General features: G+C 33.3%; 1 protein-coding gene across 5 annotated transcripts in view; it reads right to left on the bottom strand.

Moving 5' to 3' along the window:
• LOC145263827 (uncharacterized) overlaps window positions 1-19,019 on the bottom strand; it is a 242,305-nt gene that overhangs the window by 15,189 nt on the left and 208,097 nt on the right. The window contains exon 24 of one of the 5 annotated variants that reach the window (XR_013864603.1): window positions 9,889-9,935. The exons of the other annotated variants lie outside the window; for them this stretch is intronic. The gene's annotated coding sequence lies outside the window, so the exon portion shown is untranslated. The remainder of the gene's footprint in view (window positions 1-9,888; window positions 9,936-19,019) is intronic. 5 annotated transcript variants of the gene reach the window in all.

The following is a 19,019-nucleotide window of genomic DNA, read 5'->3' on the forward strand; positions in this document are numbered from 1 at the left end:
CAGGCACTATCACCTCCTTTTACTGGAAGGGGTGGAGACTAATGCAGTACAAGTTCTGTGATCATCCTTCGAAGTAATATCTCTTCTTTTTGGAGAGTAATGTAGTGTAGGTTTGTTCATCAAGGTATCATCATCCCAAGAATTACCATCCTCCTTTAGAAGGACAATGTAATATACAGGGTAGAACGATAAAACTGTGATCCTAGAAAAGACAACATGATTCCATTTCCGTTTGATGAAAACCAGTTTTCTTTTTTTGTTGCAGACCATCTACTAGTTGACCAGTTGTGTGCAAATCCCAAGAGCGAAAAGGATCCTGCTATCAAGTATGAAAGTGACAATGTTCAACGAGCGAGATCGGAGATGTGCCGCTGTATAACTCATGCTCTCTACCAATCCAAGTTATGACAACAGGACCATTGCCAGCACCTTCAAAATGCAAATCCGGTTCATTGCTTGAGGGCATAGCTCAACAAAGTTTCTGGCCACAGTTATGGTCTTTGGTGTGGTTTCAACTGAGCAACGCTCTGATCCCCATCTGGCATCAATTGGGATGGATGGCTCTCGTCTGGGAGAGGCTCCGTGTTTTGACAAGCTTCTGGGTTTGACCTTTACTCCTGATCTGAAATGGAATACGTACATCAAGTCTGTTGCCAAGGTCGCTGGAAAGATGGTATCTCACTACTGATGCAATTCTCTATCTATATAAAAGCCAAGTACATCCAAGGATGGAATACTGCTGCCATATCTGGCCAGGAGCTGCTAAAAACAGCCTATCCTGCCTTGACAGAGTACAAAATAGACTTCGTGGCTTAGTGGGGGATGCCCTTTTCTCTACTCTGAAACCTCTCTCCCACAGAAGAGATGTTGCGAGCCTATCCTTATTTTATCGTTATTTCCATGGCAGGTGCTCATCTGAACTCCAATCTCTGGTCCCTCCACGCCAATCTTTCATGAAAAACATTCGTCTAGCTGAATCCACTGTGAAAAATTCCCCCCACTCTTTATCTGTGCCTAAATGAAAACATGGATTCCATGAACAAAGCTTCTTTCTTAGAACTGCACGCCTGTGGAACTCTGTTCCGTCTGCCTGCTTCCCACCTGACTTGGATATCTTCAAGTCCAACGTTAATAAATTCTTAATGAACCGCCCCCTTAAGTAAACACTTCATCAAATCTCCACACTAACGTACTGTACTTGCAATAACCCTTATCCCTGAGTGGCTTCCGGGCCTTGATAAGTGGTGACCACCATGTAATAAAAAAAAAAAAAAAAAAAAAAGCAACACATCATGCCACCTCACATCTTCGAAATCTGCTTGAAAGCAAACACCAAAGTGTACCTGGATGTGTTGAGGAGTGTGGGGATTTCCCGGAGCAATCAGGTGGCAGCTGGCAGATCCTGGGAGTGGCAAAAGAATTCGGTGCTGGCCCACAAGTCCAAAGAGTCTCAGGCTTGGAGTGCTACGACTTTGTACTCTTCTCTCACTGCCCCCCCCCCCTCCTCGTCCGACCTCAACTACTTTGTTTGGTCATACGTCGAGAACATCACAAACATGACCTTCCACAACACCAAAGCCAGCTTAATCGCGAATATTCGCCGAACTCCTGCCGGCGCTTGTGGAAAAGGCACTATCCCAATTCCGAAACTGTATCAAGGCGGTTATTGAGGCTGAAGGTGGCTACATTGAATAGATTTAAGCTCTGCTACATAATCAAGTTACTTGAATTAATTTCTTTAATAAAAGTTTTAAAACGAAGCTGTAACATTGTTTTGTTTGGGGCGACAATTTTATCGTTCCACCTTTGTATGTTCGTTCGTCATGATAACATCAAAGATTTACAAGTATATAACAGTAATAGAGAATTAAAAGAGACTTAGCACGTAGAAATATACAAACATACTTAAAGAGATGACAGGAAAGTCGGTTCATTTTTATTATCTGCAACCTCTCATCTTCCCTTTTTCTTGCAAGACTGCTGATGCAATTCTCTATCTATATAAGAGCCAGGTACGTCCAAGGATGGAATACTGTTGCCACATCTGGGCAGGAGCTGCTAGAAAGGACTTGTCCTGCCTTGATAGAGTTCAAAATAGACTTCGTAGCCTCGTAGAAGATGTCCTTTTCTCTTCCCTACAACCTCTATCTCACAGAAGAGATGTTGCGAGTTTGTCTCTGATGTATCGTTATTTTCATGGAAAGTGTTCGACTGAGCTTCAATCTATGGTCCCCCCTTGCCAAACTTTCACAAGAAATACTCGTCTAGCTGAAAACACTATCAATAATTCCCCCCCACTCTTTATCTGTGCCTAAACCTAAACGTAGATTCCATGAACAAAGCTTCTTTCTTAGAACTGCACGCCTGTGGAATTGTCTTCCGTTTTCCTGCTTTCCGGCTGACTACAATATGGTTGTCTTCAAGTCTAACGTAAATAAGTTCTTGATGAACCGTTCCACATAAGTTAACAAATTTACCGAATTTCCATTACTAATTATTACTATATTGTCCAATTTCTACTGTACACTCTTTAACCCTTATCCTCGAGTGGCCTCTTGGCCTTGATAATGTGGTGATGCCTATGTAAAAAAAAAAAAAAAAAAAAGACTAAAGCAGCCGTTAAGAAAAAAATTGTATAAAATAACATTAACATGTAAATGTCCACTAGATATTTTAGAGAGACAGATATGGACGAAGTAATGAAATGGAAAAAAAAAAAAAAAATGCACAGTTGAAAAATGTGTGGGTGGTTGTGATACGAAGAATGTAATCCGAAAAAAAAATAAAAAATAAAAAATGAAACTTTTGCAAGTGATGATGGTGGTTGTGGCGGTGGGAGGTGTAAAACAAGCAAAGAAAGGATTTGATGGAATCAGCATCCCACCTGATCACTTTTTTATTGTTTTTTTTATTTTACTTTGATTCCCCCTAAACAAAAAAGCATATTGACACCGAGATGTAAGAGGTTACCATGATTTAGAGGGCCAGATATATAGGGGGCATTCTAAGTGGGGAGTTGTGCAGCAAGATGCTTGTTCATATCATGTTTAAATTTATGCGTGTTGGAATTAGTCTGAGAAACCGAGAGCAGGAAAGGAAGTTCGAACACAGACTATCCAAGGAAAGAAGCTATTAGAGCAAAATGTTTTCCGGCATCTGGGGACCCCCATAACAAAGGGGTGGAAATTTGCTGTTGGATATAAAGTTATTTTTGGCTTTAAATATATTAAATCATCATGTATTGAAAGTTTGGGAAATTATTTACAAAACAATTTCCTAAGCGTAACATCACCTTAATATGAACAGTGATGATTTTATAACACTTATTTGCAAACAATATCTTTTGAGTTTTAAGGCAATTTTAGTTTTAGAAGAAAAGAGAAATGGCAGTATCAATCCAAAGAAACTTTGAATTGTAAAAGCTTTCAGATTATTATTATTTTTTTTTTTTTTACATGGACTTCACCACTTATCAAGGCCCAAGGGCCACTCAGGGATAAGGGTTATTGTGTGTACAGTAACCAATGGGATAGTGTAGTGATAGTATTGGAGAATTGATAAAGTGTCATTACTTGTCAGACAAAAGAAAAGTTCCAATAGTGAGGAGACGATTCCAACACTTTTTCCGATTCTGTGCTAAATTCCCGATTTCGATTCTTTTTATTTTTTTTATCTTATTTTTTTTACATGGAGGTAACCACTTATCAAGGCCCAGAAGCCACTCGAGGATAAGGGTTATTTTGTGTACAGTAACCAATGGGATAGCGTTGCAGACTGCAGTATTCATTAGTATTGGAGATTTGATAAAGTGTCATTACTTAAGGGGGGGGCGGTTCATTAGAAATTTGTTTCTGTTGGACTTGAAGACATCCATATTGAAGTCAGGAGGGAAACAGGCAAGCGGTAGAGAGTTCCACAGGTGTGCAGTTCTAAGAAAGCTTTGTTCATGGAATCTATGTTTTGATTTAGGCACAGATAAAGAGTGGGGAAAATTATTGACAGTGGTTTCAGCTAGATGGGTGTTTATCGTGAGAGATTGGCTGGGGGTGGGGCAGAGATTGGAGCTCAGACGAGCACCTGCCATGGGAATAGCAATAAAACAAAGATAGGCTCGCAACGTCTCTTCTGTGGGAGAGAGGTTGCAGGGAAGAGAAAAGGGCCCCCCCCCCCCACTAAACCACAAAGTCTATTTTGTACTCTGTCAAGGCAGGATAGGCTGTTTTTAGCAGCTCCTGCCCAGATATGGCAGCAGTATTATATCCTTGGACGTACTTGGCTTTTATATAGATTCTTTACAAATCTCTAAATATTTAACTATGAAATTGTTTGGGTTTTTTTTTTTCACGATTATCATAAAAACGCATGTTACATATGCATATATTTTCTCAAATGTAAAAACCCACTTGTGTGTGTGTGGTGATCTATAGATTTTATTTTTACTAATAGTTTAAAATCAATAAATATTTATTGTTTTATTATTACTACCAGCAAAGGAAGACTTTGTTTCAGACAAAATCAAATAAAAAAAAAAAAAACCCAAAAAAAACCAAAGGAATCGTTTTGTGAATTTTTGTACTCTGTCGAAAGTTTTTAGCAGACACACAAACATACATACATACATTTTCGCTTTTATATATATATATAGATTATATTGGACCCAATATATATACTAATTATTTAAAAAGTTCAGAAAAAAAATTACTTGTGTGCAACCACCGAGAATCAAAACCAAAACGTTTAACTTACGATTTATTTTTCCTTTGATGTTCATGACTGAGCTATGAAGATATGTTTGTTGCAAGGCTAAAAATTAAATCATAAACCAATATCTACTACGTTACGCATGCATATTCGTAATGCTGTCGTTCGACCTTCACCTGACAAATTCCATTTTTTATTTATTTTCACACTTTTGTACCGATTTTCCTAGGCTGAAACCCAAATATAAAGTTTTGCATGGTTTCAAATACCTTATATATGAAGTTTCATGTCTGTGGACCAAAAACTGTAGGAGGAGTTTGGTAGGCCAAATTTTTTAAACAAAAATATATACGCAAACATAAATATATATGGAAAGAGCTTTGTGTTTACTATAACCTTTTAATGCAAATATTACGCAAGGATAAATCATGAAGAATATCTGCACGAATATAATTACATGCAATAGTTAACTAAAGATGATCATTCCATAAAAAAACTGAAAAAACTAATAATGAATTAAAATGAATGTTTAAAAAAAATATGCAAATTAGCTTGATTTTTTGTAGGTGAATGCAATTCCACGCCTCATATAGAACAAAGTTGTATTTTCTTTTTAAATAAATAGAAAAAAGGGTTTTTAATATGAATATCAATACAAAAAAAAAATTATAGGAGTGTATATATATATATATATATATATATACTCGTATAAATCTGAATAGAGGAACTTAGCTGTCAAAAACAAAGGCTACATTATCGTAGGGACCTTAAAGAAATGGAGGCATCATCTGGTGTCACTTGAAACTTGTGACCAAAAATTATTTTTTATTTATGTATAAAATTGCAAGAAAAACAAGAAAACGACATGATGGAAGATTTACAAATATGAAAAGAAGAGAGGAAGAAAAACAATCACCAGGAGATTTGAAGAGATAGATCAGGAGGTCAGAAAAACAAGAAACGCTCAGACCATACACCTTTTTGAATGAAGAAAAGACAAAATGCACGGAGGACTGAAAAACAAAACCCTTAACCTCAGTAGCGGCTCGTCGACAGTGATTTGCTCAATTTTTTCCAAATATTAACGTCCAATTTTTTTCCAAATATTATTGTCCAATTTTTTCTAAATATTATTGTCTATCATGTGTTGAATTTTGGAGATGAAGATTGATAATTTGTATTAGTTGGATCACTGTTCTCATCTTGAGTGTTATTTTAACAGCGTTTCGGCTGATGTAATCTCCGACCTTCTCCAGATGTGTTTTGTCAAACTCAGAAATCTGCATGAAACATCGAACACATACCATTTCAGCTTATCGAACTTGGGAATATTTCTGTCAAACTCAGGAATTTGAATTAATTAAAGGGTTCTATTTGAAATTCTGTATAAATTACAGAGTTCGACAGGATACACCTAAAGATGGTCAGAAGTTATACTGACCGAAATGTTGAGCACATAACGCTCAAGATAAGAGTTGTTCAAAGAATACAAATTACTACATCCTTCTTAATATTAATTGCCAATTTCTTCACAATATTACATTGTTTTTATTACAGGGCTTTACATTGCGAGTGAAACAGTCGCATTTGTGAGTGATTTTTCAAAATAGCGACTGGAAATAATGGAACACTTATCTTTTGACGATTATTTCTTTCACCAACACTTTCAAAGCTCACTACTGAGTGACAAATATCTTTTCAACTTTTTTTTTTAATAAAACGAGCAAAGTCAAATTATTTAAACAATAAAACGTTTAACAAAAAATATACTTTTTTTTTTTTAGCAAAAGCTGTTTAAAAAAAACATCTGAGGAAGTTCGAATGTTTATACCTTCAAGTATCAACATAAAATTCGGTTCATATTCAGAATTACACTAATTAAAAAAATACAATATCTTTATGATGTACACACTCGTCATAGAACTAAGATGTCATATTCTAAAAATCAGGTGGGTTTGGCTAGTAACTTTTCTATTTGGCTAGTAAACGAAAATATTTAGTTGTTAAAGGTCAACTAAAGATAAATTTTGTCTGTAGAGCCCTTTATTATAAATTTTATATTCCTGATGAAATAAAAATTCTGGTTTATTTAAATGTATTTTATTTATTAATCCATTTTTAATAATGAATATACAATAATATAACAAATGCATAATATTATAATCTTTATAAATAGAACAGTAGATGTATGTACTATGTATGTATGTGAATGTGTGTGAATATTTAACCGATAAACTCTTAAACTACTGGTCACATAACACTGAAAGTAAGAAATAGTAATCCCACACCAAGAATGGTTTATAACGAGTAAAATCTTTGTTTGGATGGATGAATACCACGTACCGAAATATGTCAGCAAGTTGAAATGCAAAATGTTCGTTTTTAACTTGCTCACACATTTCCATTACTTTTGTGCATACGCAAATTCATTCATAGCTAGAAATGGTTTAATTTTAAATCTTTCTTATCAATCTGTCGATAGCTCCAACGGTAGTGAATTCAGTTAGAGCACTAAATGTTTTAATTTCTGATGACATCCAAATAATTTTTTTCTTTTTACTTTAGAAATCATTACTATACATTGGGTACAATATAATATTCAATAAAGAATTGGCTCTGTAATAATAAATACAAAATCTGCATGAATTAAAATATATTTAAGCATATTTTATAACCGAGCAAAGTTGGGTGCCTCTTCACCCTGCTAGTAAAAAATAATATAATACATAGTATAACAAATAACACAAAAAAAATTTTAATAACGATAATAAATAACAGAAATCACGATTTTACATAATTTTGCCAAATAACCTTTTGGCTGATATCGTTTTTAATATGATGAAATAAACGTTTTACCAATATATAAAATATATAATTTAATATAATATTTATAAAATTTAATACATTAATATTTAACTTAAAAACCCCTTTTGTTTACAGATTTTAAGGATAAATATTAAATTGAAGATAACATTCTTAAAATATTTGAAAGATTTTTTCCTGAAAGATTAAAATAGATTGCTAGAGAAAATGTGTTACTTGAGAAATTTAATTGCTTATCAATTATTATTTGAATATTTTAATTGCTTATCAATTATTATTTGAATATTTTAATTGCTTATCAATTATAATTTGAATATTTTAATTGCTTATCAATTATAATTTGAATATTTTAATTGCTTATCAATTATTATTTGAATATTTTAATTGCTTATCAATTATTATTTGAATATTTTAATTGCTTATCAATTATTATTTGAATATTTTAATTGCTTATCAATTATTATTTGAATATTTTAATTGCTTATCAATTATTATTTGAATATTTTAATTGCTTATCAATTATTATTTGAATATTTTAATTGATTGTTTTATCAATAATAAATTGATAAAACTGTGTATATGTTCACAAATTTTTTTTATGTACACAATTAACTCCTACAAAAATTAAAGAATTATAAATTTACGAACAGAGCTGAAAGGCATAAAAAGGGACTAAATGTGGGTCACCGTTAGTTTTATACAAAAAGGGTGGGAACCGTTTGTAAAAATTCAGACACCTTATCTCTCGCTTTGACGACTGGTCATTACTGACCAGCCACGACACTCTTCATGAATCATCACTATTGACTCCGGTTCTGTGCCATGCTAAGCAATTCAGCCAGGCTAATGTCTGCGATGTCCTTCATGTTGTCTGCTTTTGGTCCTCTTTTGCCAGGGGTTGTATCAAAGAGCAAATCTTTTGTTAGGCCGTCTGTTCTGGCCGTCTGTCCCAAAAATGGAAATTTCCTGTCATTGATGTTGTCCAGCAATCTTTGGACTGGTCCAATCTTCTTCAGAACCTATTCGTTTGTATATTTGTCCACTCAGCTTACATGTAGAAGTCATAATAAGCGACCATTATAATACTCATCATAATAATTGATTATTTTACTTTCCGGTGTTTTTATGTCAGGTGAATGGATTTTCATGTTGTTCAACAGTCTTCGGCATGGACCAATCTTCTCTGGATTTTATGAAATTTTAACAATAGGAAATAGGGTACTCATGTGGAATACAGACGGTGCGTTTTTTTTTTAGGTAGGATTTTCAAGTAAAATTCAATTTTTATGGTATCTTTTGTTCATTAAATTGTTAGGTGAAAGTACAGATTAGTTATAAAACGCCTTTTCTCTATCCATGTTAAGGGTCTTTAAAAAATAACATTATTTCAACACGGTCCGTACCGGTATTAGATATTAATAAATATTACACAAATTTTCAATAAAATAAAATACGCATCAAGTGCACTTGAAAGACAAATACAACGAAATATTAGGAAAAACAAATATTTTACTTGTTTGAAATTTATCACAAATATATTTCAGAGGTATACTCTATGTGTGTTGTTTTTTTTGGGTTTTTTTTGTTCTTTTCTTTTTCTTTGACATGTTGTAAATTTGGAGAAATAAATTTGTGATAAATTTCAAATAAGTAAAATATTTGCTTATTTTCTTGATATTACGTTGTGATTTGGCTTTCAAATGCACTTGATGTGTACTTTATTTTATTCAAATTAAATCAACGTTTCTATATGAGCTCTCATCCTTGACAAATTTTCCGTTTCTTTGAACTATTTAAAAGAATTTTAGAGAACAATAATATGCCGCAACGTCTCAATTGAAAATTCAAATATTTCAGATTTGCACTAAATTTAATCCATAGTCATTAAACATCAATTAAGCAAAATTCCCATTTCAATTTCTTCTTAAGACCTTAAGCTCAAACCTTCAATTTGCCTTTTTCTAGAATCCAAATTGTGAAGTAGATTCTTGATCAACATTAGAATAAAGATTCAAGATATAAGGTTTAGTATCATTGCATCTTGATTTTAATATTTATAAGAGGACATAAAAATGGTGCAAAACTGTTCTGTGGGATGTGAGGGAGAGGATTTTTACCTGTCTTGGGACGAGTATTTTTCTATTTTTGTTTTTTTAATAAAATATATAATTTGAAAATTTTATAAAAATTAGACAATGTTCTAATTTTTGGTGATTGAAAAGAAAAAAAAAAATTCTTTTTTTTCAAGAAGCAGTTTTCTAACATAAACGAGGAGAGATGCTATATATATAGTAACGAGCCGCCACTGCGTAACCTTCTCCCTAATATCAAATAAAAGCATACACAAATCACTTTTTTTTTCACCTGAAAGAGAAGTTTGTTGAGGGTCAGTCTTGAGGAACTCCAACAAGCTAGAAGTGGAGAAAAAAAAAGGCATTTGAAAAATCTATGGACATTTAGTATTTAATCAGCAGGGCTACCCAGCGTTGCTCGGGGGCTATAAAAAAATAGAAGTTAAATGGTGTGTGTAGCAATTATATTTAAAAACAAAAAAAATAAATAAATAAAAAAAAACAAAAAAACCAGCCGTTTTCATTATTGTTATCCATTGTATCTTCTTAGCCTTCCCCTGATTCCAATTTCTCCCATTCTTTTCTTTTTTTAAAGTTTTTCACGATTGTTCTTAGTATTAGTATTTTTGTAATAAATAATAGTAATTGTTGTTGTTTTTATTTATCTTATTTTTTTCTCAATCCATCCAATCCATTCTTAAATTGATCTTCCATCCATAGCCCTTGACCCCCTGGAGGGGCATAGGCCATCTACAACTTTTTGTAGATGTTTTTGTAGCGAGGAGTTCATTTTACAGGGTGAGGGTGCTGGCTCCACGTCCAACCTTCCCAGAAGGTACATACAGCGGCTGGTACTGGCCAGGCTCAACGTTGCTTAACTTCGGTGATCTGGTGAGAACCGGTGTGTCAACGGGATTGTGCCGTAAATTGATCTTAATTGGTGTTAATTTGTCCCCGAAAAGTTTGTTACTCTATTTAAAAAAAAAAAAAAATTTCTAGTAGATTCAGTTTTTAAAATTTCTGTAATAGATAATCAAGAATTACCTCCCTTATTTTATAACTAGCAGGACTACCCGGCGTTGTCCAGGCTATGAGAAAAACTAAATAGAAGTTAAATGGTGTGTGTAATATATTTTTATTAAAAATTTTTGTCTTTCTGTCTCTCTCGCCCTCTCTTTATCTCTCTTTCCGTCTTTTTCCTTATCCTCCGCACAATCAGTTCACACACTAACATCAAACTGTGCACTATAGAAATACGACGGTCCTTATCCATGAAATTCTTTATTTGGCCAATCAACTCTATTGTTCTGACTTCCTTACTCCTCCCTCACCTCAAATTCCAAATCTCAGTAACTATTAATCAGAATTTAACAAGTGAAGGCTTGTTGGAAAGGTAATGCCCTGAATTGTGTAGTGGGCTATTTTAAATTTTTATCTGTTTGTCAACTTTTTCATGACTGTGCATGCACAAATCGTTCAGATTATCCTAAGAATAAGTAGGTTTGAAAACACTTTTAAAGGATCATGTCAAACTGGCCTAATAGTTATCATACTTGATGCATTGTTCTTAGGTTTTGGTTTTGATCTCAGCTCGAGTATTTTTTTTTTGTTTTTTTTTTTACTTACAAGAAGTTGTCTAAACAGTTACATTCAATTTAGCTTGAATTTGTGGTTTTGAAAAAAAATGACAAGTGTGGACTTTTTGGGGGTGCCACTATATATATTAGTGATGGGACGATTTCAATACCCCCCCCCCCCCCGATTCCAATACAATTATTGACTGTGTTCTAAATTTCCAATTCTTTTAAAACATCTAAACATTTAGCTATAAAAAGTAGTTGATTTTTTTCAGATCATTCTAAAAAACCCATGTAATGTGTGCATATAGTTTCATAAACGTAAAAAATACATTGATGCTGGAAGATATAGATATTAGTTTTACTAGTATTTTAAAATTAATAGTCATCATTACATCATTGGTACCAGCAATGAAAAATTCAGTTTAAAAAAAAACAATACATATAAAAGAATCGTTTTTGGCATTGGAAATTAAGCACAATTTTATCTGATTCTTGTTAATCGTCCCAACACTAATATATATATATATATATATATATATATTTATTTCTGTTCATCCCAGATAAGGCATATATAAGGGGATAGTGTGATAGGGCTAGATTTATTGGAGGCAACAAAAGTGGGGAGTTAGGAAGCAAAATCTTTATTCACATTACATTTAAATTTCTGCATGTTGGTATAGTCGAGGGTTGATAGGAAGGAATTCTAAGGATCTCTAGGATACTGGCAGGTGTGAGTTTTCTAGCCTGGTAGATGGAGCCTACCTTTTTTGCAGTAGATTTTGCAGCATCTTCGATGTGCTTATTCCAATTCATGTAGCCTAAGAATGTTAGGCTGGGGAGTTGAATTCTCGAAAAAGAGGCTATTGGTCGTGGCAATCGATGGTTGGTTATTTAATATGCTATTTTTGTTATATTCCTTGAATTTAATTTGGCCAAATGAGTAATCGTTTCTGTTAGTTAAAAAAATAAATAAAAAATTACTAGAAAACAATAAAAAAAAAAACATGGCGAAATCTGTGTTAAAAAAAAAAAAAAAAGAGAATCAAATATATTTCCTTGTATATAATTCACATATTTTCGTTATAAAATGTGTACGAATAAATTGTTTGCATCTATGTATATACTGCTGAAAATCTGTAGTATTCTTGCACTTGGAAGCATCTAACCCATGATTACACCTGTACACAATTTATAAATAGATCCAGCTTAATCTAAAACCTAAAAGAAGTTAAAAGTCAAGAAATTTCTCCGACTCTAAAAAATACAAAGAAAAAAAAAATCTTTATTTAACCCAGGTCTGCCTACACAAAGTGTAGTATGAATCCTATACGAAATAATCACGTTGGCACATCGGTTCTCGTTAGATCACCGAAGTTAAGCAACGTTGAGCCTAGTAAGTACCAGATGGGTGACCAATTTAAAAATTCCAGGTGTTGTATGTAGGAAGGACGTCGACACTTGCCTGCAAGAATTGCAAAAACCTAACATCATCATCTCCCCTAATGGAGGTATACATGCGACTGGGGATCGCTGGTGAATTTCATACTTTCAGAGAATATCGTTTTTACAACTGATTTTTCGAAGTATTCTAACCACTGCGTGATGAATCCAAATAATACAAACTAGCGGGACCTGTGGAAATTCCACAGTGGACTCTTTCATATGTAATATACTGATGTTGGCATTCTGTAAATGTTCAGCGTAAATGGAGACGCCCTGATATTATTGTAGCTCTTTTGTTAAAACTGCAAAAGTATTTATCTAAATTAGAAGGGACGCCCGGCATAGCTCGGTTGTATAATACGCTTAAATATGATACTTTAATTTATTCAGATTTCGTATATATTATAGAATCAATTTTCTATCGCTTCTTATATATTATAAAGTTGTGATTTCAAAAATAAAAAAAAATATATCCATATGACTTGGGTGCATCAGCTTGAATTGAAACCAAAACCCAAACTTATAATGAAAAAAATATATATATAACTTGAGATCCTTCAGCTATAATTGAAACAGAAACTAAAACCTAAGAATAATTTTTGGTTAAATTATTTATAAAAAAAAAAAATAAAATAGATGACTTGAGTGCCTTCAATTATAATCGAAACCAAAACCAAAACTTATGAAGAATTCTTGGTAAAATTATTTATTACAAGAAATGGAAGGTCATAACAATTACACGACAGTCACTCGGAAGAAAAAAGATGTAAGCGTGACACACAAAATAACACACAGGTAATCGTATAATTATATAGATAATCGATACTCATTTCAATAATTCAGAAATGTAAGGCACATACATACATGGTTAAGGAACTAATATATATATGTGTGTGTGTGTGTGTGTATATTCATATTAAAAATCCTATTTTTCTATTTATTTAAAAAGAAAATACAATTTTCTTATATATGAGTTATCGAATTGCATTCATTAGCAAAAGATCTAACTAATTTGCATATTCTTTTAAACATTCATTTTTAATTAATTCCCTATTAGTTTTTTTCAGTTTTCTTATAGGGTGATCACCTTTAGTTAACTATTACGGGTAATTATATTCATGCAGATATTCTACATGATTTATACTTGCGAAATATTTGCGTAAAAAGCTTACAATGAACACAAAATCGTTTCCATATATATTTATGTATACGTATATATTTTTGTTTCATCTATCTGTCTATCTATATATATATCTATAAAAGTGAACGTGTCTGTCTGTCTATGTACATTTCCCTACGCAATAACTCTGTCAATTTTTAGTCTATAGACTCGAAATTTGAAATACCGGGTACTGAGATTTGGGAAAATCGATGTGACGGGTGTCAGCCAGAAATTTGGCTGTTAAGGGGTCAAATTTCAACGATTTGACCTTTAAGAACTCTACCAAACTCCTCCGACAATTTTGGGTTTAGACACTTGAAATTTTAGATATAGGTTCCTTGAACCTGGATCTAATTTAATAAAGTGATTTGAGCCCGAAACTATAAATTTTAAGGGGTCATAATAGGGGTCAAATTAAAAAAAAATTTACTCTTTTTTTTTTTTTTGCTCAGCATACACCTCCAAACACCCGGGCAACGCCGGGCTGAAATGCTAGTATATATATATATATATATATATATATATATATATATATATATATATATATATATATATATATATACACTAGCAGGAAGACCCCGCGTTGCCCTGGATTGAATGATGATCAACAAATGTTTCACACTACCATATTTTTATTGTCCTCAAAATAGGTGAAATCACCCATTTTTCAATCAAATCAATTGATTGCCTGCTCTAATTGGGGACCCATGGCAGTGCACCGGAAGTAAGCTTCACATGCTTTCCTGCAGTGACTTACTCCACGATATGTTGTAGTCCACATTGCACTGTAGAGAACCTTCTGCTGATTTTATAAACTTATTTTTTTTTATATATATATAATGGCTTGAATTAAAGTTTAAAATAAAAAAAGTCAAGACTTGACTTTTGCAGTTTAAACTTAAATTCAAGCCGTTATATATAAAAATAATTTTATAAAATCAAGAGTAGGTTCTCTACAGTGCAATGTAGACTACAATATACTTTGGACAAAATCACTGCGGAGAGGCATGTGAAACTTCCTCCTAATGCCCTGCGAGGAGTCCCCAACTAAACAAAGCAAGCAATCGATTTGATTTTAAAATGGGCGAATTTATTGTTCTGCTTACATTAAAAATATGCGAGGGTAAAACATTCTCTGATCATCATTCAATCCCGGGTAACGTCAAATCTCTCTGCTAGTAGTTTATAAAAAGGTTATTTAAATTTAGATTTTTGTAAGAAACGACTCCTTTCTTAAGTCTATTGTTTTGCCAATATTTCTCAATTCATTCAATTTATTTTTAAACACAAGTACCACTCTTAATCGGCTGAGTCAGTCGCGTTTTCAAAAAAAAAAAAAAAAAAAAAGATATATATATATATATATATATATATATATATATATATATATATATATATATATATAAATTTAATTGTGTGGAAGATTTGTTTTTTCTTTTTTTAATTATTATTCCATCTTTATTGCCAGAGTAGATTTTTAAGGACTTTAAAACTTTATGAAACATTTATCAAAAACACTTTGTGCCCCCCCCCCCCACCTTTACTCCCATTATAGGCTTTCATTCTTGTTTCTCTGAAGTTATAAGCAACATTCTTGCATGGTTGGTTAATATCTACTTTATAAATAAGAGGAAGGGTATTACGATTTATAGAGCGCCTCATTTAACAAAGTGGATACAAAAATACATTTGCTTTTATGTTAACACTCCATATTCGGCTTGTATAAGCAATGTTGGTGCTGGAGGGGGTAATTCTGTTTTGGGCCACTAGTACACCAAATTTCAGTCCGGTATCATGTGACGAATGAAAAAAAAAAATTTCTACAGAAAAAAAAGTTTATTTTTATATTTTTATGTATCGGATAAACATAAAATTACATATGAAATTACATATTCGATAAGGTTTGGCATAAATGCCTACTACACAAGATTTCCAGATACGATATAACTGGAAATGTTTTCTCGATCATTAAATCATTTCTCTCTGATAAGCTCATAAGAGTAGTGATGGGCAGAAATCAGAGGCCCACAGTATTAATGCAGGAGTCCCTCAGGGGTCCATCCTGGGCCCAACTCTCTTCCTGATCTACATCAATGATCTCCCAAAACACATACTAAAATCTTTCGTTGACATCTATGCTGATGACACGACTATCTATGGCAACACATCAAAGGCCGTAAATGATGATGTTCTCTGATTCTCTCTCCTCTCATCTTGAGCGCGTGGTACAGTGGGGGAAGAGGTGGCTGGTTACCTTTAATGCATCTAAGACCAAGCTCCTATCTCTACATCATAAACGCTCTGATCCCCATCTGGCATCAATTGAAATGGATGGCTCTCGTCTAGGGGAGGCCCCATGTTTTGATAAGCTTCTGGGTTTGACCTTTACTCCTGATCTGAAATGGAACACATACATCAAGTCTGTGGCTAAGGTCGCTGGGAAAATGGTGGGATCCTTCTACCGCTCCAGAAGGTATCTCACTAATGATGCAATTCTCTATCTATAGAAAAGCCAAGTATGGGCAGGAGCTGCTAAAAACAGCCTATCCTGCCTTGACAGAGTACAAACTAGACTTCGTGGCTTGGTGGGGGGGGGTGCCCTTTTCTCTTCCCTGCAACCTCTTTCCCACAGAAGAGACGTAGTGAGCCTATCTTTGTTCTATCGTTATTTCCATGGCAAGTGCTCGTCTGAGCTCCATTCTCTGATCCCCCCTCGCCAATCTTTTTCAAAAAACACCCGACTAGCTGAAACCACCGTCAATAATTTTCCCCACTCCCTATCTGTGCCTAAATCAAAACGTAGATTCCATGAACAAAGCTTCTTTCTTAGAACTGCACGCCTGTGGAACTCTGTTCCACGTGCCTGTTTCCCTCCCGACTTCAACCTGGATGTCTTCAAGTCCAACACAAACAAATTCCTGATGAACCGCCCCCTTAAATAATGACAATTTATCAATTCTTCAATACTATTACTACACTATCCCATTGATTACTGTACACACAATAACCCTTATCCCCGAGTGGCCTTGATAAGTGGTGAAGTCCATGTATTAAAAAAATATATGAAAAAACACGTTTATTATTTAAAAACAAACAAAAAAAAACACTTATGCAACAGAGTTAAATTTGATTTTTTTTTTTAATTCTAAAACGAAACTAACATTTTTTTTTTTTTGATAACTATGTATAGCGTACAGGAAAAATCATTTATTTCTAGAGAATAAAAGTGAATAAAGTTTATTTTTCCGAGAATCTTTGTATATTTATCTATCGAATAAACATAAAATTTTGGCCAGGAACAAAGTGTAGTATCTGTTCTGATACTACACCTTTTCTGTCCTCGATCAGTGGATGAGAAATCCTTTATGACTGAGACAATTTTAATTTTTATTCCTATCCAGAGTTCCCCTTTTTAGAGAGCTGGATATTCCCCACATTAAAAACCGACCTTGTGTCGCACTCTGCCCTAATGGGGAAGCGAATAAATAGGAACATAAAAAATCTACTTTGATTATTTTTAATTTAGCTGAACTCCATCAAGAAGCGACAAATAGACTCTTAAAAATTGAAATTAAAAACAATACATATGGTTTGATATATTGTATTTTTTTTAAATATACAATATAAAACCTCGGACATAAGGATTTAACTCTTTCCCAATATCAAAGATGGGGACTTATATTCATAAAGAAGGTCGTTGGTTACATCGACCGAAACATTGTGTAAATAACACTCATGATGAGAAAAGTAGTCCAAAATAATCCAACTAACATAAGCAATCATTCCTCATCTAAAAAATTTAGAACAATCTATATATTAATACGATAGCGTGTGTTATTTTGTGTGTCACGCTTACATATTTTTCTTCCGAGTGACTGTTGTTTAATTGTTATGACTTTCCATTTCTTGTAATAAATAATTTTACCAAGAATTCTTCATAAGTTTTGGTTTCGATTATAGCTGAAAGAACTCAAGTTATAAATATATATGCATATACACATTTTTTTTCTTCATAAGTTTTGGCTTTGATTTCGATTCAACCTGATGCACTCAAGTCATATGGATATATATATATATTTTTTTTTTTTTTTAATCACAACTTTATAATATATAAGAATCGACTGAAAATTGACTCTATAATAATATATACGAAATCTGCATAAATTAAAATATCATATTTAAGTGTATTTTATGACAGGGCTATGCCAGGTGTCCCTTCTAGCTTAGAAAAAATATTTTTGCAGTTTTAACAAAAGAGCTACAATAATATCAGGGCGTCTCCATTTATGCTGAACATCCACAGAATGCCAACATCAATATATTACATATGAAAGAGTTCACTGTGGAATTTCCACGGGTTTTGCTAGTATTCTGTTCATCTGTTTATAAAATCCAAGATGAGAACAGTAGTTTCATCCGAATAGTAATCTGATAATCTTCACCTTTGACCTGAAATGGAAGACATCAAATCTGTTGCCAAAGACGTTGGAAAAGTGTTGCATCATTCTACCGCTCTAGAAGATATCTCACTCTCGACCCAATCCTCTATCTATACAAGAACCAAATACATACTGTTGTCACATCTGGTGGAAGAGGGGTTGCTCAGAGTACCCTTTTCTGTCTTGACAACGTTCAAAACCAGCTTTCGTTTTCTTCTCCCTGCAACATCTTTCTCATAGAAGAGACATTACAAGTCTATCTCTACTCTATCATTATTTTCATGGCAAATTCTTCAATTTATGGTCCTCCCTTCAAGCACTCGTCTATATATAACCATTGTCAACAAATTCCCCCACTCTCTATCTATATCACCAATTACTTAAGATTTACGTCCAGTCATAAGTAACAGGACAAGAGAAAGCTAGCCCCGTCGATAGAATAATGGGGTGCTGATCGAAATTCGGTAAAGATTCTTGGGTTTGACAAGATACACCTGAGAAAGGTCGGAGGTTACATTGGCCAAAACGTTGTGAGAATAAAATCCAAGATGAGAACAGTAGTTTGAATAATACAAACTAGTAGAACCCGTGGAAATTTCACGGTAGTTGAAAACTTTTAAAACACATTATAAATAAAATTAATAAAAAAGTAAAATAAAACGTTTTCCTACTTTCCAGCTGACTACAATATGGTTGTTTTCAAGTCTAACATAAATAAGTTTTTGATGAGCCGTTCCATATAAGTTAACAAATTTACCGAATTTCCATTACTAACGGTTACTATATTGTCCAATTTCTA

Source organism: Euprymna scolopes, chromosome 39 (genome assembly GCF_053919585.1).
Source record: "Euprymna scolopes isolate OS-2025 chromosome 39, ASM5391958v1, whole genome shotgun sequence".
Classification (NCBI taxonomy): domain Eukaryota; kingdom Metazoa; phylum Mollusca; class Cephalopoda; order Sepiida; family Sepiolidae; genus Euprymna; species Euprymna scolopes.